At 41.4% G+C, this 23,672-nt stretch overlaps 1 long non-coding RNA gene across 2 annotated transcripts; it reads right to left on the bottom strand.

The window, feature by feature from the left end:
* Positions 1-10,987: 10,987 nt before the first annotated feature.
* LOC127576284 (uncharacterized) lies at positions 10,988-22,949 on the bottom strand. Of its 2 annotated transcripts, none has more exons than XR_007957204.1 (3): positions 22,877-22,949; positions 17,188-17,352; positions 10,988-11,110 (listed from the first exon to the last, which is right to left on the bottom strand). It is a non-coding gene; the product is annotated as an uncharacterized LOC127576284 (long non-coding RNA). The 2 variants fall into 2 exon arrangements; XR_007957205.1 differs by lacking the exon at positions 10,988-11,110 and adding an exon at positions 11,734-13,599.
* Between the last annotated feature and the right edge of the window lie 723 nt (positions 22,950-23,672).

Genomic DNA, 23,672 nt, shown 5'->3' with positions numbered 1-23,672 from the left:
ATTTAATTTTTTGGATACAAGATTCAGATGTAATTCAATGCCCCAAATGGGTACACCTTGAGCACCAATCAGTACTTGAATTTTTATTAGTTTCTATTTTAGGAGCTTCACTCCCTTTTGCACTTACCAAATTTAGTAAACATATGATTAACCCAATTGTTAAACATACAATACGAATATGGTTTCAATTTCATAAATTTTTTGGATTGAATAAATTTAACTTGTCAAGTCCCATTCAATCTAATTTTTTCTTTCATCCATCTAGAGTTGACTCAGCTTTTTCCATATAGAAAAGGAAGGGAATAGTACGTTTTTGTGACTTATTCATTGATAACTGTTTTTCATCTTTTGAACAATTGTCTAACAAATACAATTTGCTGAGATCACACTTTTTTTGATATTTGCAGATTAGAAATTTTTTAAAAGCTACTATACCCTCTTTCCCGACACCTTACAAGACTGAAATTACGGAAAGAATTTTAGGTCTTAATCCTTATCAGAAGGGCTTGATAGCAATAATCTATGATTTAATTATGAAAATACATCCAGAATTGCTGGACAAAATTAAGAATGAATGGAAAAGCGAACTCCAGACATCTTTACCTACAGAGACTTGGAAGAAAATTCTTCATTTAGTTAATACATCTTCAATGTGTGCCAGACACTCCTTGATACAGTTTAAGGTAGTTAACAGGACCCATATGTCAAAAGATAAGCTAGCTCGTTTTTATCACCATATAAATCCTACATGTGACAGATGTAAATCGAATGTGGCTTCTTTGACACATATGTTTTGGTCCTGTCCTCTTTTGGAAAAATATTGGAAAGACATTTTTAACATTATTTCAAATGTATTGAAGATTGATTTACAACCTCACCCTATCACTGCAATTTTTGGATTACCAAGGATAGAGTCTGGCCATTTATCCGCTTCCGCTAACTGTGTGATTGCCTTTGTTACATTAATGGCCAAATGATCCATTTTGCTTAAATGGAAGAATCCAATACCCCCTACTACTTTTCAATGGTTCTCTCAAACTATATCATGTTTAAACTTGGAAAAAATTAGGAGTGGTACTGTTGATCCTTTGCTTAAATTTGAAAATATTTGGAGTCCATTTATTCAATATTTTTGCATGATATAGATCCCCTTTCAATAACTTTCCAACTCAGAGGAATGGAGTTGACGACATAATATTGCTCTGTTTCTACTGAGAAATTTTAGTCCAGTCTTTTTTTTCTTTTCTTTTTTTTTGAAATTTTTCTGTTTAGTTTAGTTTGGTTTGATATATTATTTATAATTTTTCTTATTGATTTGGGGATTTTTTTTCTCTTTTTTTTATTTATATAATAAATCTTTTTCTTTCCTTGCTTTTATATTATATTCATTTACTAAGAGATCATTGGATCTACAGATTTTTTTATATTTTATGGTTCTTTATGATTATCTATGCCATGATTGTTCTCCTGACCTCTTTGTATTACATGTACAAACATTGATGTTATATATTGATCTGTATTAATTTGGAAACTAATAAAAATATTGAAAAAGAAAGATATTTTGAGATATTGAGAACCTATTAAATTTGCTGCAAATGTTTAAATAAATAAATGTTACGAGGAAACTATGAAATGAAGTTGATTAAAACACCAAGAAATAATTATAAAGATCTCTAACAATATCATTGTTTGAAAAGGGGTTTCAATATCCAAGGGAATTCTGCTCTCCGTGGTTGTTGGGATTTGGGTTAAAGTTGAGTAAAGCATCAAGAAATAATTACAATCCTTATGACCCTTTTTTATCTCAGTAATTGAAAATCTGTTCTGAGGTGGGATGCAACAGAGAGGCTGGAACTGGGAGACAGATGAGTCTGAGCTGTTGATATTGGAGATGGTGTGGTGGAGGAAGGGAGAAAAGACTTGGTGCTCTTTGCCGTTTTTGTCTGATCAACAATCGGTGGCCACCATCAACGTGTAAGTGTGAGCACCAGCACCTTGTCTTCTGACTGGACATGTTGCAGCCCTCAGGACTCAACAATGAATTCATCAAGTTCAAACATCCAGTCTTTCTGATTTGTGTCAGAACCAGCTACTTCTGATGGAAGGTCATCAACCTGCAATATTAACTCACTTTCTTTTCTCCACAGATGCTGCCTGACCTCCTGGGTATTTCTAACATTCTTTTTCACTTCAGATTTACAGCAACTGCAGTGTTCTGTATCTTGCAGCTGCACTATTTGTTTCTCCTCTATACCCTGTCCTCTCTGTTTACATCTGTTTACATCTCCACTGCCCCTCTCCCTTGGCACCACTACAATTTGTATCATTCGGTTTCTCCAGGTGTCCAGCCTATCACAGATATTCCCTTTGTTCTCTCCACCCCTTCCCCCGTACCCTGCAACTTAATCCAAATGCAAAACGCTGATGATGATGGAAGTTTGGCACCAAGCTAAAAAGTGCTGGAAAAACTCAACATCAATGGAGCTGGAATCAGAATGAACATAATCCACATATATTATCATATAACTCACTTAGCAAAAGTGACCGAGAACAAATTTCTATTCCCACTCAGAAGGTTTTGCTTAAGGCAGAGTTAACCTTTCCTAGTTCCGTTTGTCTCTCCACAGAAGCTGCTTGAACTGCTGAGATTTTACGTCTGGTCTTTCTTTAGTGGTTGGGAGTGAGTTCAAGCGATAGTTGAGGGAGAAATGGATGTGTATCTGATGGCCAGCAGCTCTTTATTACCGACCTTTGACTTAAGATATGCGTAGAGGTGAAAGTAGCTCAAATTTCTTACTGGTACAGTCACATTGCAAATCTGTGTCAGCTACTTTCTTACCGATACACTGTTCTGGTTTGCTTTCATCTCTACTTTTTCCCCCCAAATTATACATCATTCAAAGTTTATACAGTAAATACAATCAGGACATGTCTTTCTCAATGTTCATTATACCACCAATTCAATGCATTCAATTCAATCCAACGTCACTCACATTTTCTCCTCAAACAATGCATCAGTGAAGCATTTGAAAGGTTGCTACATACAGGATGCAGCCCCACAGAGTACAGTGGTAGGTGGAACTTAGCCTGTGGACTTTCCCTACAGCAGAGCCTTTGCAGTGGCTACGCCAAGCTTCAGTGCATCCCTCAGCACGTATTCCTGCACAATGGAATGAGCTAGTCAGCATGATTCACTGGCGGACATCTCCTGACACTGGAAGACCAACAAGTTTCGGACAGACCAAAGTGCATCTTATAATGAGGTGATGTTTGTCTGGATTTGTGATCCGGAAGATGGTGGATCTGAAAAATGTGTGTACTTAAAGTGGGCCAGATTCTGGGATTACTGGAGAAATGGAGAGTCATTTTAAGGTCGTGGCAGATAATTTATATGTGAGGGATGAGAGCCAGATTTACAGCCAGGATGCTGAGGGCCATCTGTGTAAATTCAGAGGTCCAGAAGTTTTGGAGGTTGCCTCATCACTGTCATTCTGTCGGTGCCTCAAAGCTGGACTGTGCTGTAGAGGACCACCTCTTCCTGAAATTTCCTTGCAATTGTACCGGGAAATTGGCACCGGACCCTGTACTTAGTTAAACCCAGACAAGTTCAGCGACTCCATTAATTTCAATTGAAGCTGAATAACTTCAAGGGAAGTAGACAAGGGAGAGGTAACTTACACAGATAAATAAGTTTAGTTTATTTACATGAACTGAACTGGCAATTAAAATAGAAAGTGCAGGAAATATTCAGCGGGTCAGGCAGCATCTGTGGAAAGAGAAGCAAAGTTAATGTTTCAGGTTGATGACCTTTAGCATGCGGGTGGTAAAATAATATAACTCAAAGCTTCAACAAAAAGTCAGCCACCCAAAATGTTAACTTTGTTTCTTTTTCCTCAGATGCTTCCTGACTTGCTGAGTATTTCTAACACTTTGTTTTTTATTTCAGAGATCTAGCATCTGGGGCCATTTGCTTTCTAAAAGTGAATTGTTTGCTGGTGTTTTAATGTTTTAAATTTCTTTTTACATTTTCAACATGTAACTATTTAATGTTTTAATACTATGATTAGTTTTTATTATTTCTGACTACTTTCCACAACTTTGAATGTCAGAGACAAGCAGTTTGACTACTTTGGCAGCGTTAAGACTGGGGGTGTGGCTTCACATACTGTCAAAGCATATCCAGCTGTGGAGTTTGTGCTTTAGTCAGGAAGGTCCTGTGTGTTGACTCAGTGGGACAACACAGGATTAACTCAGTGCCCATATACACAGACACTGTGCACCAATGCAATATCTCTTAGATTCCCACAGTGTCTTTTAGACAGCAGTTGGACTGTCCAGCAGCAATTTCCTGAGACTGGTGTTGGAAAGGATGTGCACTGGGTCTCGTTGACTGGTAAGTGCAGTGACCTTGTTCGTCTTGTCTCTCACTGAGGCGGACCGGACCAACTTATCCTGTGCACCACTGGGTCTACATGTTACACAGTAAATCTTCCAGTGAACCCAGTGAGCTTAAGGGGAGTGGGAGATATCCAGGTACTCCAGACCCCAGCTCTGTCCGCAAGCCTTCCAATGTTTCTGATCCCTGGTATTCTAGATGCCAACCCTGGCTCTGACCGCAGTGTGCACCCCTGGCTCTGGCCACACATCCCATTTGGTCCCTTAACCCCTGGTTTACATTCCGATCTAGTGAGTGAGTCACACCATTAGAATATCCGAACAACTAGATGCCAGATTATTGGAGTTATATTGTATCTCCAGACTGATGTGATTATTTAGAGAAACAAAGGACTGCAGATGCTGGAATCTAGCTGAAAAACACGATGATGCTGGAGGAACTCAGCAGGCCAGGCAGCATCCATGGAGAAAAGCAGACGGTCAACGTTTCGAGTCAGGACCCTTCTTCAGGACAGAAGATAGGAAAAGGGGAAACCCAATATACAGTATAGGAGGGACAAGCAGAGCAGTGATAGGTGGACAAAAGAGGGGAGGCGGGGTGGGCACAAGGTGGTGATAGGTAGATGCAGGTAAGAGATAGTGATAGGCAGGGGCGGGGGAGGGGAGAGCAGATCCACTGGGGGATTTTCCTCTCTCTTCTTACCTTTTACCCATCCCCTATTGAAGGGTTCTGACCCGAAACGTTAACTGCCTGCTTTTCTCCACGGATGCTGCCTGGCCTGCTGAAATCATCCAGAATCATGATGTGATTATTTGGTACTGCTGGATTTTGCTGTGGATTCAGGAGGTAGGGTTCTCAATCCATTCCTATGGCCAATTTTGTCCCTTACCAGCGTTACTAAACCAGATTACCTGTTCACTGTCTTAATAATATTTGTTGGACCTTGCTGGGTGCAAATTAGCTGCAACTTTTCCAAGCTTACCACTGTTATTACACTTCATAAAGGATTCCCAGTGTTAAGTGCTTTGAAGCTGCGATGGGCTGTGCAAATGTAGGCTCGCTTTGCCCTCTTCACTGTTGTCAGGCAACATAAGAAACGCCTCCATTGATCCCTGCAGGTGAATCCCAGTCAGTCTGGCAAGGACATTTCAGCACTCTTGTATAATTCACTGAAGCAGCAATTCTTCAGCAAAGGCACCTATCAAGTTCTGTGTAACATGACAAGGCACCAAAAGCAAAATGCTAAAAACAAAGGCTTCAAGAAAAACAAAGGGTTCTTGTTCTGCCTATGTCACAAGGGAAATACTTTCTTACTGGAATAGTTTAAGTAATAACTCATACAAGATGAAGAACATGGCATCTATTTAATATTTTTAAACCAGTTTTCCATAATATGCCAATTTAATGATTTAACAGGCACACAGTTGCTTAAGTGAACTGCAAACAACATTAAAAGATGTTATTAAAATGTAAAAAAAAATTCACGGCAGTTTATAAGTGACAATTTGAAAAATACTAAAGAAAGCAAGAAAAAGTAAGTTGGAAGGAAATGCGTTTTGAAGAACAGGTTTTCATTGATCATTAAAACTAAAATCTTTGGCTACATAGAGGGAAAGAACCTTTGGGGTATAATGAACATTTTGAAGGTTTGAAATGCACAAGGTTTGATCAGTAAGTTTGCGGATGACATGAAATTAGGAGGTGTTGATAGTGAAGATAGTTATTGTAAATTACAGGGGGATTTTGATCAGTTAGGGAAGTGGGCTGAGCAGTGGCAAATGGATTTCAATACAGATAAGTGTGAGGTGATGCATTTTGGAAAGTCAAACCAGCGTAGGACTTATACTATGAATGGTAAGGCACTGGTGAGTGTAATGGAACAGAGGGACCAAGGAGTATAAGTGCGTAGTTCGTTGAAAACAGCGTCACAGGTAGACAGGGTGGTGAAGAAGGCGTTTAGCACGTTAGCCTTCATCAGTCAGGGCACTGAGTATAGGAGCTGGCACATCATGTTGCAATTGTAAAAGTGCTTGGTGAGGTCACACTTGGAGTATTCTCTACAATTTTGGTCACCCTGTTATAGGAAAGACGTGGTTAAACTGGAAAGACTGCAGAAAAGATTTACGAGGATGTTGCCAGGACTAGAAAGTCTGAGTTATAGGGAGAGGTTGGCCAGGCTAGGTCTTTATTCCTCGGAATGTAGGAGAATGAGGGGTGATCTCATAGAGATTTATAAAATAATGAGGGCCATAGATAAGGTGGACGGTAACAGCCTTTTCCCCAGGGTAGGGGAGTCCAAAACTAGGGGCATTGATTTAGGGTGACAGGGGAAAGATTTAAAATGGATTTGAGGGGCAATTTTTTCACGCAGAGGGTGGTGAGTGGGAATGATGCCAGAAACTGGGAGGTGATCGGTGGAAGTGACAAAGGCGCTGGAGATGATGGAATCTGATAGGAGAGGAAGGTGGACCATGGAATACAGGGAGAGGGGATGGGATATGTCCCTAATTCAGCTCTTTGTCACTTCAACCTATCACCTCCCAGCTTCTGACATCATTCCTACTTTCCCCCCTCCCTCCCCTGCCTATCACCCCTCCTCACTTGGATCCACCTATCACCTGCCAGCTCTTCCTCCACCCCTTCCCCACACCTCTTCATACCGGCTATCTTCCCCCTTTCTTTCAGTCCGGGTCTCAACCTGAAACGTCAACTGTCCACTTCCCTCCACAGGTGCTGCCTGACCTGCTGAGTTCCTCCAGCGCTTTGCGTGTTGCTCCAGATTCCAGCATCTGCAGAATCTCGTATATTTAGGAGCCTTGGTTTTGTTCGACTCACAAGTAGGAATAATATTTTTCCTTCTAAAATGCTTCATCATTTTAAAAGTTTCTGCAATGTATTTGGTTTTCTAAAGGAATAACCACATATATGTTCCAAGTGCATATTTCCTCCCAGTTCGGGTATCACCCCTTATGATTTTTTTTTGTACCTTTTTCAGTGCCTTTCTATCATCCTTCTGTCTTGAAGACATGAACTCAGCACAATATTCCGAGCAGAGTGTGATCAAGATTTGATAAATATTTAACTTCTCTGCTTTTCAGTGTTACAGCTGTGAACATGAAGCTCGGCGCTTTGTTTGTGTTTTAGTGACCTTATTTAATTTTTCTTCAGTGAGCTGTTTTCTTTTTGGATTTCTTGCATCTGTAATTTCAGAAGTCCCTGGATAAGGTACCAGTTAAGAGGTTAGTAAATAGAAGAGCTGTCAAGGGAAAGGTGGGGGTAATATATAGGCATAAATTGAAGATTGGTTAACAGACAGAAAACAGAGCATGGGGTGCCTCAGGAATTGGTGATGAAACTTCAGTTGTTCACAATCTATTTCAATGGTGTGGATGAAGGGAGAGGGGTAGTATGATGGATCAAGGAATGAAAGGGCTTAAGTATGATGAGCGTTTGTCGGCTCTTGGACTGTACTCGCTGGAGTACAGAAGGATGAGAGGGGACCTCGTAGCGACATTTAAAATGTTGACAGGTAAGGATAGAGTAGATGTGGCTAGGCTGTTTCCCTTGGTGGGCGTGTCCAGGACCAGAGGGCACAATCTTAGAATTAGAGGGTACAGTTTCAAGACAGAGATGAGGAGAAGTTTCTTTACCCAGAGGGTGGTGAAATTGTGGAACTCCTTGCCACGCACAGCAGTGGAGGCCAGATCAGTGGGGGTGTTCAAGGAGGAGATAGACAGATATCTAAATAGTCAGGGTATCAAGGGATATGGGGATAAGGCTGGCAAATGGGATTAGAATAGTTTTTTTTTCTCTCTCTTTTTTTCCCACCCCATTTCTTTTTCCCTTTTCCTTGGAGCAGACTCGATGGGCCGAATGGCCTGCTTCTGCTCCCTTATCTTGTGATCTTGTGATCTTGTGAACCATGTTTGCTAATGATACAAGGCTGAGAGGCAGTGTGGGTTGTGGGGATTCAGTGGGGGTTCAAGGATTTCTATTCAGGCTAAGAAAATTAGCAAGTGCTTGGGAGATGGCACATAATGTGGAAAACTGTGAAGTCATTCGACGCCCACAAAGTGCTGGAGGAACTCAGCAGATCAGGCAGCACCCATGGAGAGAAATAAACAGTCAACGTTTCAGGCCGAGACCCTTCATCAGGACTGGAAAGGAAGAGGGCAGAAGCCAGAATAAGAAGGTGGGGGGAGGGGGAGGAGCACACACAGGCAGGTGATAGGTGAGTCCAGGTGAGAGGGGGAAGGTAGGTGGGTGGGGGTGGGTGAGATGTAATAAGCTGAGAGGTGATAAGTAGAAGAGGCAAAGGGCTGAAGAAGAAGGAATCCAGTAGGAGAGGGCAGTGGACCATGGAATAAAGGAAAGGAGGTGGGGAATAGATGGGCAGGTCATGGTGGTGGGAGAAGGGGAAAGAGAAGGGGTAGGGTGGCCACAGGAATGAGGGAAGACAAAGTGGGGGGGTGGGGAGAGGGGAGGGAATAACTGGAAGTTAGAGAACTCGATGCCGAGGCCGTCAGGTTGGAGACTACCAAGGCGGAATATGAGGTGTTGTTCCTCCAACCTGTGTCTGGCCTCAACATGGTAGTAGAGGAGGTCGTGGACAAACATGTCAGTATGGGAGTGGGATGTGGAACTGAAGTGGCTGGCCACCAGGAGATCCTTGCTTTTGCGATGGACAGAGCGAAGGTGCTTGACAAAGCGGTCACCCAATCTGCGTCAGGTCTCATCGATGTAAAGTGAAGTCATTCACTTCGATTGAAATAAGGGAATTATTTTAAATGGGGAAAAATCGAAAGATGCTGTTAATCCGAGGACCTGCAAGTCCTTGTATATGAATCACTGAAAGCTAACATCCAGGGAGGATGGCAGAGGTACATTGGGTCATGAGTAGGAGAGAAAAGTCTTACAGCAATTATAAAGGGGGTTGATGAGAGCATACCTGAAACATTGGCTACAGGTCTGGTCAGGTCTGGTCTCCCTGAGGAAGGAAGGATAAACTTGCAACAAAGGTTCACCAAATTAATTTCTGGGATGGGAATGTTGTCCTATGGGGAAAGGTTAAGCAGACTAGCAGATTGGACCTGTACTCTCTAGAATTTAGAAAAATGAGAAGCAATCTTATTGAAACACACATCTTTTTTTAATGAGGCCTGACAGGGAAGATATACATCCTGGTTGTGTGCACTAACCGGGGGTCACAGTCTCAGGACTGAGATGAGAAGTTTCTTTCATTCATTCGGTGGTGAATCTTTGGAACTTTCTACCCAAGAGGGCTGTGGAGGCTCAATGGCTGAGTATATATGTAAGATAGAGCAATAAATTTGTGCATTATAAGAGATTTCTGCATGAAAGTGGTGCTGAGGTAAAAGATCCACTGTGATTTTATTGAATGGTAGAGCTGGTGCAAGGGACCAAATATCTTGGCCTTCTATATCTTATGAACATACGAAAGGCCACTCAGCCCATCAGATCCATGCCAGCTCCAAGGGGAGCAATCTAATTAGCCCCATTTCCCTTTTCTTATGGCCTACTGGCTTACTGGTGCTTTATTTTCCTATTTCATTTACTAAGGACAAGCCACTACCAGAAAATCCCTTCTCATTTTGGAGACACAGGAGACTGCAGATGCTGGAATCTGGAGCAGCAAACAATCTGCTGGAGGAACTCAGCAGGTCGAGCAGCATCTGTGAGGGGGAAAGGAACTGTTGATGGTTTGGGTCAAAAACCTGCATCCGGGCTGAGAGTGGAGAGGGAAGATAGCCAGTATAAAGAGGTGAGGCTAGCGGGTCATCGACTGGCCCCTGCCTCACCACTCCCCCTCTCTTTAGACTGGCTATCTTCACTTTCAGTCCTGATGCAGGGTTTCAACCTGAAATGTCGACAGTTCTTTCCCCACCCCCCACAGATGCTGCTCGACCCACTGAGTTCCTCCAGCAGATTGCTTGTTGCTCCCTTTTCTTTGTAATTGATTTCACAAACAAAGAAGTTGAGCTGGGTCTCCACAGTCTCTCTGTTTCATTTGTGATGGTCCTTGTTGAGAGAGAGAAGAATTTAGGACATACAGGCCAGGATTGTACAACAGGCTTCAGTCTGTGAACAATACCAGAATATTTCTCTAGGCATACACAGCACTTTCAGAGGAAAATGATTCATTTTTATATGCAATATCATTTTCATCTACTGGGATTAAATTAGTTCTCCTCTTTTAATTTAATTGCCTCTTTACCCCAGATTTTATTTTATAGAGTAGAATAACACATCATTATCTTTGCTAACAGTGCACATTATATTGTTATTCTGTCAAAGGGAAAGAAGGTGGTTCAATCTGTCTGGATACCTCAGGCTGTGATCTGGGGTGCCAAACCACAAGAAGATTTCTATCACTTTAGCTCAATAAATGTCAAGCCTGTAGCTTGAAGACTTTGGCAGCAGTCAACTGTGGCTCCATTTGGATTAATGTCCAAATTTTTTCTTTTTGCTTATAGGATTAAAATTAACAACAGTGAAATCTAATTGCTCCTCTTGTTGGAGCTACTTCAAAATCTAACAGCTTCCAGATAAAGAAACCAATGGAGGCCAATTTTTGGTGATAAGACTTACAGGTTTATCCTTACGAGAGTCTTTATCATTTGGAATGATTCATACATCATGGCTCGTGGTTTCTGGATGGTGAGCTGTATCTTCAGCAGAAGACCACTGGAATCCCTGGATAAACGATAGATATCATTGGAAGTTCCCCACTTCACTACAGATTCTGGCTGACTTCATCAGATGAGCCAATGATAAGATGTTCACTACACATACACCATTACCTTTCTAACTAAACTTTACAGCTAACATGCAGCATCTCTGGAAGAGAAAATGTATAAGTGTGGCCGGGGGACATTTTGACAGGGCTGTGTGGTGGATAGTGTCCTGGTTCATGTCTCCAACTTATTAATGAAATAAAAATGGGCAGGTTCCACAATGGATGGGTGAGCTGCCATCCATATTATACCCTAGTTACTGCACACAGAAATCAGAATGTTCTTCATGATCCCTGCACTATAACAGACAAAAAGATACACATAAAGAGGCAGGAAGAACAGAGGATCGTTTTTACAGAAAGATACACTGCTTTTTTTTTGCTTTTGAGCAAAGTCACAAGAAAGCAAAGATATGTTATTATTACCTTTAGGGATGTTCCGAAATATCCTAAGAAAGGTCACATCAAGTCAAAGTCAAATTTGAGTTTATTGTCACATGCACAAGTCCATGTATGAACAGGTGCAGTGAAAAACTTACTTGCAGCAGCATCACAGGCACAGAGCATCAGATAAGCAGCATTCACAAGAAAAACATAAATTAAACATAAATTTACGTAATTCTTACAAGAAGGAAAACAATTAGAACAAAACAAGACAAATTCCATTGTAGTGCAAAGTGGTCAAAGTGGTCATTGTGTTGCTACACTGAGGTAGTGATTAGGGTTATGCAGGTTGGTTCAAGAACTGGATGGTTGAAGGGAAGCTGCTGTTCTTGAACCTGGTGGTGTGGGACTTCAGGCTTCTGTACCTCCTGCCCAATGGCAGCTGTGAGAAGATGGCAAGGCCCGGAGGGTGGGGATCTTTGATGATAGATTTTGCCACAGTGCCAAAATGTTCACATTCAACTAGAAATTCACCCTCAGTCGCTTGTACGAAACACACAATATAATACAAATGCACATTGTACTCCACACCTGAATTCTGCTTGATTGGAACAAAATTTCAGAAGAACATAGCACCAAGCATCTGTGAAATGAATGTAGCACCAAACAACCTGCTGGAGGACCTCAGCGGGTCGAGTAGCGTCTGTGGGGGGCAGAGGAATTGTCTATGTTTATATTGTGAGAGTCTCACTGAAGGGTATTAAAACAAAAAGACGAGATTTTTATTGTTGTAACCTCAAGGGATACAAATTTCCTCAGAATGTGAAACATGGATACTGTTCACTTCTGGCCCCTTATACCAGGGATGGTATCAGCGATGTGGCTCCTTTCATTCTGAATAGGTCACCAACTCGATTTGCAAAGGTCAATGACTTTTCTTTCAAAGCGTCATAGAGAGTCATAGAGGCACACAGCACGGAAGCAGGCCCCTCGACCCAACTGTTCCGTGCTGACCAAGATTCCCATCTAATCTAGTCCCATTTGTCCATGTTTGGCCCTTATCCCTCTAAACCTTTCCTCTCCATGTACCTGCCCAAGTTCCTTTAAAATGTTCTTAATGTACCTGCCTCAACCACTTCCTCTGGCAGCTCGTTCCATATACTGACCACCTTCTGGGTGAAAAAGTTGCCCCTCAGGTTTCAATTAAATCTTTCCCCCTCACCCTAAACCTGTGTCCTCTCATTCTTGATCGTTCTATCATGTTCTCGTTCACCTTCTGTGTAGTTCACTTAATAGTTATCATGGAATTGTAGAGTCACGCAGCACAGGAACAGTCGTGTCAGCTCACCAAGTCTGCGCCGACTATCAACCACCCATTTACACTCATCCCATTATTTCCCCTACCTTCCCAACAATTTCCCTGGACCTTACCACTTACCGACACAATGGGAACAACCTTACAGCGGCCGATTAACCTACCAAACCGCACATCTTTGGGATGTGGGAAGAAACCAGAGCACCTGGATGAAACCCACACAGTCACAGGAGGAACGTGCAAACTCCACACAGACAGCTCCCAAGGTCAGGATTGAACCCAGGTCACTGGAGCTGTGAGGCAGCAGCTTTACTAACTGCCCAATGTGTTTAATTAATTTATATTAATAAATGTCTTTTAAGCAATTTTATTCATTTGAATACATTTTAATGCTTTTAATTATTTAATTATATTTCAACTGTTTTTAAATATCCTTAATTGTTAGTCATGTGTAGAGACAGTTGGAAAGACCTTTGGTATCACGGATAGAGTTGGGGCCTTGTTGCAGGACAGCTACAGCAGTGAAACCTGGAGCTTGGTTAGACCTGTAGATCTGCCAGTGTAAACAAGCATGATCTAGCCCTTACTTTCGATTGAAGTGACCACTCAAATACCAGAATTGGGGTCTAAATTCACCTAAATTCATTGGCCCCAGCTGCAAATAAAACATTTTATTCTGTTGGTTTTATTCTCAGGAAATGAGAAATAAAAACAGAAAATGCTGGAAACACCCAACAGGTCAGGCAGCATCTGTGGAAAGAGAAACAGTTAATGTTTCATGTCCAGGACCCTTCATCAGAAGCCAATTTGCAAATAATCAGCATCAAAGCCAATGTGTGTTAGACTTGTTTGGACAAACAAAACCAACGTACTGGTGAAAGGTTGAATGACTGAACCCAAAACCTTTTGACTCTTTCCAAATCTTTCAACAAAAATCTGTTAATTTTACCTGTTCCCATCATTGCTGAATCCAGATATAGTAAAATATTTATAGATTGTGTTGTGCAAACAGATTCTCACGCTTTCAGTGTTCTATAAAAAATGGATTCCTCTAGCCATGATTTTTTAGTACTTTAAGCTACATTGCTATCTTAATATAATGGTCAGTTTTTACATTTCACACAGCGCATATTTTCATTAAATTACTTAAAGGTATATTCTACACCTACATTTGAAAATTTATTTATAATAGACTGCAGTATGAGAATTTAAATCATATTATTATGACTGATGAGATGAACACAGTTCAAGATAAAGGACCATTATCTTTATCTGAATAAGCATCTGACCTTTTGGTTTGCAGAGCGGAAGAAGCAAAAGAGTTGTTATGATTTTTGCCACCTGCCCAAATACCTTTTTTATGGAAGGAGTACTGTTATAACTTCTGTTGTTGGGAGCATGAAACATGATGATGTAATCTGAACTGATTTCTATTAGATGTAAATTACCAGTCTACAAGGCAATTTGGATTCCACAATGCAAAGGGCTTCCTCATAACTCCAACTCCAGCTGACCAGCTTCAACCCTGACCTCCGGTGTGAATGTGTGGAGTATGTGTGTTCTCCCTGCGAGTTTCTCCCAGGTGCCCTGGTTTCCTCCCAAATCCCAAAGATGGGCTGGTGGGTTACTTATTCACTCTACATTACCACTTTGTATACGTAGGAAGCAAAAAAGAATCATGTGAGAGAGAATAAGTTGCGGGAGAACTGGGAAAAAAGGAGGGGGGAATAGGGCTGATGGGTTTGTTCTGTTGTGTTAATTTGCACATCAAAGTAATATTCTTTTTCCTTGTATTTTGTGCCCTTTTAATGGTACAATCCACCGTCATTTGGGTGTTACTTTTATTCCTGACATATACCCTGAAAATATCTCCAGTGAAACAAGGACTTAAGTTTTCAGAATACAATGCAGCTGTTTACATGAGCAACACATTCTCCCACAGGCAAGCTGTACAGATTTGACAAATAGAAGCTAGAATGCACAACTAGACTCTATATTACCTCTAACTCCCCAGTTTACTGCATAGTGATTCTGTGACCAACAGAGCGAAACTTGAGGAACATCAAACTAATTTAACATCGTGATCAATCCACTTCAACAAATGTTCCCCTGTAATACCTTAGACTGCACAATTTCAGCTGCAATCATTTCTTTACTTCAGCTCCCAGAAATAGGAGTGATAATGCTCCAAAGTGATGTTACCATTGCTAGCACTTACCTCACGGCATCTGTGATTTCTGCAGTAATCTGTGTTTAAAAATGTTTGACATTGAGTCCTTACCAGATGAGGTCAGGTGAAAAGAAAGCAGCGTTAGTGCAGTGTTTATTTTTGCAAGTAGTAAATGAATAATCTTTTTGTGTTGCTTTTATTCTCTAGATCTGCTGTTGAATCTTGTAAAGGGCTCCAATATTGAATGCATCCAGAGTATTTATGCAATGCAAGTCAAAAGTGTAACATTACTTAAAATGGAAGTGGGTATTAATTGAAAAATAATTAGCAGAAAGGAATATGAAAGAGACTGGTACAAAACAGGGAAGCGGGGGCACAGAGCACAAAAGAGGGAGAATGATTAAATGTCTTGTCTCTGTCGCATTTCTGTAACTTTGCGAATCTCATCCCACAATCATATTTTTACTTACTGCAACACAGGAGATCATTCAGCCCGGAAGGTTCATGCTAGCTCCCAGTGGAGCAATCCCATCAGCCCTATTCCCCCCTCCTTTGCCTCCTGTACTCCTACAACTTATTCTCTCTCACATGCCCATCAACTCTCTTTTTTGCTTCCTATGGGTACTGAGTGGTAACGTACAGTGACTAATTAACCCACCAGCCCATCTTTGAGACTTGGGAAAAAACCAGGACGTCTGGGAGAAACTCGCAGGCAGAACACACATTCAGACCAGAGGTCAGGATTGAAGCTGGTCAGCTGGAGTTGGAGTTATGAGGAAGCCCTTTGCGTTGTGGAATCCAAACTGCCTTGTAGACTGGTAATTTACATTAAGACATCGAAATTGATGGTAGATTGAGTTTAAAAATCATATGAAATCCTAGAGAATAGGGAAGTGCAGACATTTAATTACAGGCAACTTTAACCCTCCTTGTTTGCCAGCATGGAGGCACAGTCAGTTAAAGATCATTGTGGAAGATTTACAGCCCCATCCCTGCTCGATTAGTGCAGTTCATCATTTTAATTACACAGCTAATCTGGGCAAGCAAATCCTCTGCCTGAGACAGGGATGAATCTCAAGAACACATGCAAATGAGGGCAATGTGATTAAGAACCCAATGTCAACTTAGCACAAAGTCACAGAAGTACCACTCAGCTGGTGGGTATCAGGCTTTCAGACACACTGACACCATTATTTAAAAGGACACTCACCTCCAGATAATTGATCACAGTGGTAAATATCAGTTCTCTGTACACAAGTGCACAAAATGGTAACAAGTACTTGTTGAACTCCACTATTGAAATTCAGCAGAACCAAGTTTTGGGAAGTTCAAGTGGATTGCCGGAAGATCTTGTTCTAATATACTTTCACATTCCTTGCCCTCAGTGAGTTCTTTTTATATTCATTGGTGGGTTTGGAAGGTGTTGTTTAAGGAATCTTGGTGAGTTGCTGCAGTACAAACTGGTGCTACTGTGCGTCGGTGGTGGAGTGAGTGAATGGTTGTGGATGGGGTACCTATCAACTGGGCTGCTATGTCCTTATGGTGTCAAGCTTTTTGAGTATTGTTGAAGCTGCACTCATCCAGACAAGTGGAGAGAATTCCATCACCCTCCTGAGTTGAGCCTTGTAAAATGATGGACAGGATTTGGGGAGTTAGGAGGTGAGTTCTCACTGCAGGATTCCTAGCCTCTGACCTGCACTAATAGCTACATTGTGTATATGGCTACTCCAGTTCAGTTTCTGGTCGATGGTATTGATAGTGGGGGGCTTTAGTGATGGTAATGCCATTAGGTGTCATGGGAGCACGACCTACAAGCTCAACTTAGATGGAGCATCAGTTAGAATGCAGGAAGTTCATAACGTTAGAATTAACAATTAAGATATTCTGATTAAATGTTGCTCTCTGGTTAGTTGAAATCACTGACAAAAGCACTCTGTTTATAGGTCCAAATAATGAGTCATTTAAAATCAATTGAAGTTGATTTAAATTATTTTAAAAAGGTAAAAATTTTTCATAGAACAGTGCAGCACTGGACAGGCCATTCAGTCCATGATGTTGTGCCGATCTTGAAAATAAAGTAATTTGATTTAGAAATGCCTTAACCTGCTGTTGATTAGTTTAAAAAATAAATATTGAGTGAAATAAGTAAAAATAAACAAAGAAGTTACCTTTTTAATGAAGGTCAACAATACTGTTCAAATGGATGGATCAGCCTCATTGACCACATCTGTTTTGTTCAGGAAATTTCCTCTGGACAATTCTTCAAGGTAAGTGCAGGTGTGGCAATTATGGGCTGCTTGCCACTTGCAGAAAATTCCAGGCCACCATGCTTCCTGAAGGAATGAAATTTGATAAGATAGGATGTCTTTATTAGTCACATGTACTGTACATTGAAACACACAGTGAAATGTATCTTTTTGTGTAGAACATTCTGGGGGCAGCCCACAAGTGTCACTGTGCTTCTGGCACCAACATAGCATGCCCACAACTTCCTAACCCGTACGTCTTTGGAATGTGGGAGGAAACCGGAGCACCTGGAGGAAACCCATGCAGACATGGGGAGAACGTACAAACTCCTTACAGACAGCGGCCGGAATTGAACCCGGGTTGCTGGCACTGTAATAGCGTCATGCTAACTGCTACACTGCCGTGACTGTTGTGCAATATTATTAAAATCTTCCTTACATATTTCTTACACAGAAGGAGGCCATTTTGCTCATCGTCCATGATAGGTCTTGCCATGGCAATGTTCTATGCATTGTGTGATAAGGAAATTGTGATCCGGGGAGAAGCAACTTCACGGTGCCAAGAAGCTGGAGCAAAACAGAAACCAATGACCAGAGACACAAAGATTAAGTATTAAAGGAATCAAGGAGTATGGGGCGAGAGGGGTAAATATTGTTTTGAGACAACGGTTCAGCCATGACCATATTGGGCAGGCTCATAAGGTCAAATAGCCTACTCCTGCTCTTATTTTACTATGTTTCTAAATGGCAAATGCGAGAACGCATTCAAAATACATCAAAAATATGGGCATTGGGGTCACATCATCAGATGTCTGGTTATGGGAACGAGGAAAAATGGTCCACGCAAACCAAAGGCAAAAAAGTTGTTGTTGTCGCTGAGGGATGGCGATTGCGATTGCACACTGATTTAAGAATTGGTTCTTGACTTTTGACTGGTTAACGGCTAGTAACATTTATTTGCCTCTGGACTTAAATGCAGCCACCATCTTCCAATCAGTGTCCAAATCTTTAACACATTCATTAATTTATAAGATTTATATTATAAAATGATTATACTACTTGTCACATTCCATAAAATCTTGCCTTTTCATTTGATTAATTTATCAGTTGTGCATTTGGAGTGGATTGACAAGTGTCTTTTGAAGACACACTTAACAGATCCATCTGGTCGATAGTGCTATTAACTGGTGTTATTAGTTCTGATTCAGGGTTTTAGTTAACATTAACCTTTTTTCTCTTTCCACAAATGCAGCCTAAGTTATGAGTGCTTCCAGTATTTTCTGTTTTTATTTCAAATTTCCAGCATCTGCTTTTTTTTTGCTGTTTTATTGGATAATCCAGCACAATATTACAGACAAGCAGCTGTGTCCTGTAATTTTACAATTTTACTGTCCATTTCATAAAGTTGGCCCTGGCATGTTTGTATAATAATGTTGTTCTAAACTTCAAGACCCTGTAAAAATATAACTTAATGGGATTGTTTGCACTTTATAGCTATAAAATTATATGCAATTTGTTAGCTAGTTTTCAGGCATTATTATGCACCATAAAATGTATTAATTGCTTGAGCTGAGTCACAACATTTGATATTCATCCGTTGCTAATGCTTCCTGTTGAAATGTTTACAGCAGTCCAAGTTATATTTATTCCAGTTGTTTTTTTATTCAACTTAATTTAATTAATCTGTTAGGAAATGATAATTTATAATAAGAACTAGAGATAAAGTCTTTAAATAGCTTTGGTTTGTTATTGTTTAGTTATCTGCTTCCATTCATTTTGTATTGTGCTAAGTCTGCGCCATTTTTGCTTACATGGATTTCAGGTCTTGTATGGAGTGTGATGAAGTACAATTTTGACAGTCTACTGTCACCCAAAGAACTATAGAAATAGCACAGAACAAAGCTATTCTGCCCACAGAATCCATGTCAATCATCTTGCACCCCATTTACACTAATTCTGCAGTAATCCTGTTTTGATTCTTCCCATGTTCCCATCAACACCCCCAAGACTCTACCAACCATCTACACACTAGGGATAACTTACGGTGGCCAACTAACCGACCAACCACCGCATCTTTGAGATGTGAGAGGAAACTTGAGTATCCGGGGGAAACCCACGCAGTCACAGGAGATTGTGCAAACTCCACACGTGACAGGTCAGGATTGAAGCCGGTTCCGATCAGATTATCGAGTCAAAGCTTGAGCTACCCAACACCTAAGGAGAAGCTTGCAATGGCTTGTCAGACCCCAGCTCACAGAAACCTCAGTCCAACAGCAATCGCAGGGAAGTTTCTCACCTCTGTGAACATGGCGTGTGCTCCTTCATCCCAACATTGAAGGGTTTTTTTGCTCTGGTTGTTGCTATGGACTTGGATGCATTAATTGTGTGCAGTTAGCATAAGGGGGGACAGTTTAAAGGCCTGCATTCATTTTGGTATAGTTTGTTACTTGAATTCAGACGTGAGAAATTGGCATTTTCAGATGTGATTAACCAAGCAGTTTATCTGTGTGATAAGCTAGTACTTTACAAGATTGTATTATTCCAAGAATGACCATTAGAAAAGAATTTCTGTGGGAACTTGACCTTCCATTATAAGCAGACTAGAGAAGCTAAAGTTCTTCTCCTTGAGAGCAGAGCTTTTAAGGAGAGATATGATTGTTCTGAAGTGTTGATAGAATTAATAAGGAAAAGCTATTTCCACTGGCAGAAAGATAGGTAACTAGAGGGCAGAGAGTTAAGGTAACTGGCACAGGAAGCAGAAAATAGATGAAGAAATTTATTGTTCACACAGCAAGTTGTTATGAATCAGAATACACTGCCTAAAAGAACAGAAGAAGGGAGCTGGATGTGTATTTTTCAAGCTGGGACCTGTGGAGCTATGAACCTTGGGTGGTTAGACAGGGTTAGGCTGGGAAACTCTTTTATGACCAGTACAGACATGAAGGTCCTCTTCTACACCATAAACTTACTATAACTTCCTTAAATTCTTTTCATCTATTCAAGAAAAAGAGACATTTGCACATCAATGGGGAAAGACAAGGGTCTGGAGACTAAATGGATAATTCTTTCAACAGGCTGGCAAAGGTATGAGGAGACTAAATGGACAATTAATCAGGTAGACAACTTGGTCAGTATGGACAAGTTGGGCCGAAGGGCCTGTATGACCCTAATTCTTTCAAGAAGTTGGCAAAGGTATAAGGAACCAGCAGTCCACAGATGTTCTTGTTCAAGCTGAAAAATCCCGACACGGCATGGTCATCAACTGGTCACTAAATCTCCCCAGAGCCCTTTCCACCGATTACATTCTCTCACGTTTGTTTTTTGTTGGACATTGACCTTCAGAAACCTGTGGAGATGTGTTGGTGTTTCTAGTCTGTAGGATAGATGTTATCTCTGGATTCCTAACGTCCAACAAAGTCCATTGGTGGCAACATGGTGCAGCAAATAGAGCTGCTGCCTCACAGCTCCAGTGACCTGCGTTAGATCCTGACCTCTGGTGCTGTCTGTGTGGAGTCTGCATGTTCTTCCTGTGACCACATGGGTTTCCTTCAGGTGCTCTGGTTTCCTCCCACATCCCAAAGATCTGCTGGTTGGGAGCTGAATTAGCTGCTGTAAGTAGGTGGTAGACTGATGGGAATTAGGGGAAAATTAGTGGGGAATGGGATTACTCTGTTAGCTGATGTAGACTCAATAGGCTGAATGGCCTTCTTCTGGGAAATATGGAAATATGGAGAGTATGCATCAAATAAATGTGACACAAAAAGTTCAAAACGTGGTACATCCTGGGGAAATGCAGGACTACTTAATGGGCACTGGACAGCATTTTTTCAAGAATACATCATCCTCACTGATCGTCATGAAAGGGTGGAGCAAAGAAACTGGACTCAAGCAGGACGCATGTCCGCTCTTTGTCACATTGAAATCTGTTTAGTTAATCACAACTACATCGACCTGGGTGTAAGTTCATTAACAATCAGTTGCCAACACATTTGCAGCCTCCCTCAGACATGTAACCAAGGTAACTGATATCGTAACTGGAAACGTTATTTATTATCTGTCTAGGTTAGAAGTAGAATTAAGATGAATTACTCAGGCACCACAAAGATAATTTAACTAAAACATAGTTCATACAGGGTGGTAGAAGAATCCAAGAGGAGTTATTGGGCATGGAAGGAAAATGTGGGAATATGGGATTGTCAGGATCTTTCTGAGCTGGCAGGGGCTTAATGGGACAGATGACAGAATTGCCCCATTTTTTTCCGTGCTCTCCCTCCTTTCCCTCTCCCACCCCCCCTCTCCACTCCACCTCCCCCCAACCTTTTTGTCTTAAGGACATATGAGGAGTTGTAGAGTGGTGCCACTTCACAGCTCCAGTGACCTGGGTTTAATCCTTATCTCTGATGCAAACTGCGTGACGTTTACACATTCTCCCTTTGATTGTGCGGGTTTCCCCGGGTGCTCCAGTTTCCTCCCTCATCCCAAAGCTGTTGGTAGGTTAACTGGCTACTGTAAACTACCCTGGTGTCGGAAGGTGTCACAGAAAAGGATTACTTGGACCCGGAGGGCGTCTGCTTTAGAAAGCCTTTATTGTAGCATGATATCATGGAGAACTCAGGCTCCTAAACGCGGAGTTCCGAAACTAAAGCAGACGTCCTCCGGGTCCGAGTAACCCTTTTCCGCGACAGATTGGCGATGAATATGGGATTCTATTAGTGTCCTAACACCTTCCAAGTTGTGGAGGAACTACTGGACGGACACTATTAGCAGGATCCCTGAAAAGAACCCAAGCGGAGAAAGGTACTCTCCAAGTTTGGAGAGTTGGCATTCTAGCTGAAAGGGGGATGGCCAGAGGCATCCTAAAGGCTTTCTGAAGCAGACGCCCTCTGGGTCCGTGTAACCTCTTTTCCGCAACAGATGCTTATAGGAGAATTGGGGGGGGGGGGGGGGTTGGATTTAATGGGAATGGGAGCGAGAATTGGTTACAGGGAAGTAATTGGGTGAATAGGATTGCACTGAATCTAGTATCGACTCAAAGGGACAAGTGGCGTCCTTTTATATCATAAGAAAATAAGAAATAAGTTTGCTTTTGAAATACATATGCTAATTGTATAAAAGTGCAAAGGTAACGTGTTTCACTAAGGTGAGTGTAATTATTGCATTTGACAAAATGAAAATGGGGCAATTCTCAGTGTCTCAGGAGGTTAAACGAAGAAATGCTCGAGCCAAATAGTTTAGAAAGAACAGAAGGTTCAAATTTCTAGTCTTGCTGAATTAACTAACCTTGGCTAAGTTGATAATATGGGGTACTGTACAGATGCTCCCCAGGTTACAACAGGTTTCCTTTCCTGAGAACTGTTAGTAACCTGAACAGGTTGCAAGTTGGAAATGCAGCCACCTGACAGTACATCGAAATGAAAACAAATGCCAACAAAGAGCAACATCTGAGTGGTTGAGTTAAACCAGGGCGTATATATCATACAGAACTTGCCACGAACTGAGTTCCCAGGCAGCAGAAGATGCCTGCAGCCCCATAGCAACCTGCAAATCTGTCCCACAAGTCTCCCAAACCCTCATACATATGTAAGTCGGACGTTTGTAACTCCGAGAGGACCTGTAATTGGCCTTGGTTCTCTTGAAATAAGAGCAGGAAATGTTGTAAACACTCAGGTGGTCCGGCAGCATCTGCAGAGACAGAAACAGTGTTAACATTTCAATCAATGATCTTTCACCAGAACTGGGAAAAGTTGCAAATGAGGCAAGTTTTGAGTTGCAGAGAACGAGAGGGGAGGGGCGGAGAGAGAACAAAGAGGGAAGAAGTGTGAAAGGGCCGTCGGGGATTGAATGACACAAGAGTTGGTGGTGCAGACTGAAAGAGTGAGGTAAAGGTACATCTAGGAATCAGAATCAGGTTTATTGTCACCGACATACATCGTGAAATTTGTTGTTTTGTGGCAGCAGTACAGCGCAAGACATAAAAGTTATTACAAGTTACCAAAAAATAAATAAATAAAATTGTGCTGAAGAGAAGTAATGAGGTAGATTTCATGGACCGTTCAGAAATCTGATGGCGGAGGGGAAGATGCTGTTCCTGAATCATTGAGTTTGGGTCTTTAAGCTCCAGTACCTCCTCCCTGATGGTAGTAACACGGGTGGTGAGGGTCCTTAATGATGGATGCCGCATTCTTGAGGCACCAAAATGAGTGCAATGAAAGAAGAGAGAGTGAAAGAACTGAGTGCTTCGATTATGGATCAGAAGAGGAAAGAAAATAGAACAGGAGATATCCTTGGTACTTATCCAATCTATCTCCTAACCCCATAGTGCAAGACATCTTGACAATAACCTTTACCCGTTCATTGGCCTATGAAGACTACCTCATTGTCTAAGCAAGACTGCATGGATATTTGCA

The sequence above is a fragment of the Pristis pectinata genome, chromosome 11, assembly GCF_009764475.1.
Source record: "Pristis pectinata isolate sPriPec2 chromosome 11, sPriPec2.1.pri, whole genome shotgun sequence".
Lineage (NCBI taxonomy): Eukaryota > Metazoa > Chordata > Chondrichthyes > Rhinopristiformes > Pristidae > Pristis > Pristis pectinata.
This window is presented reverse-complemented; position numbering and strand designations above follow the sequence as displayed.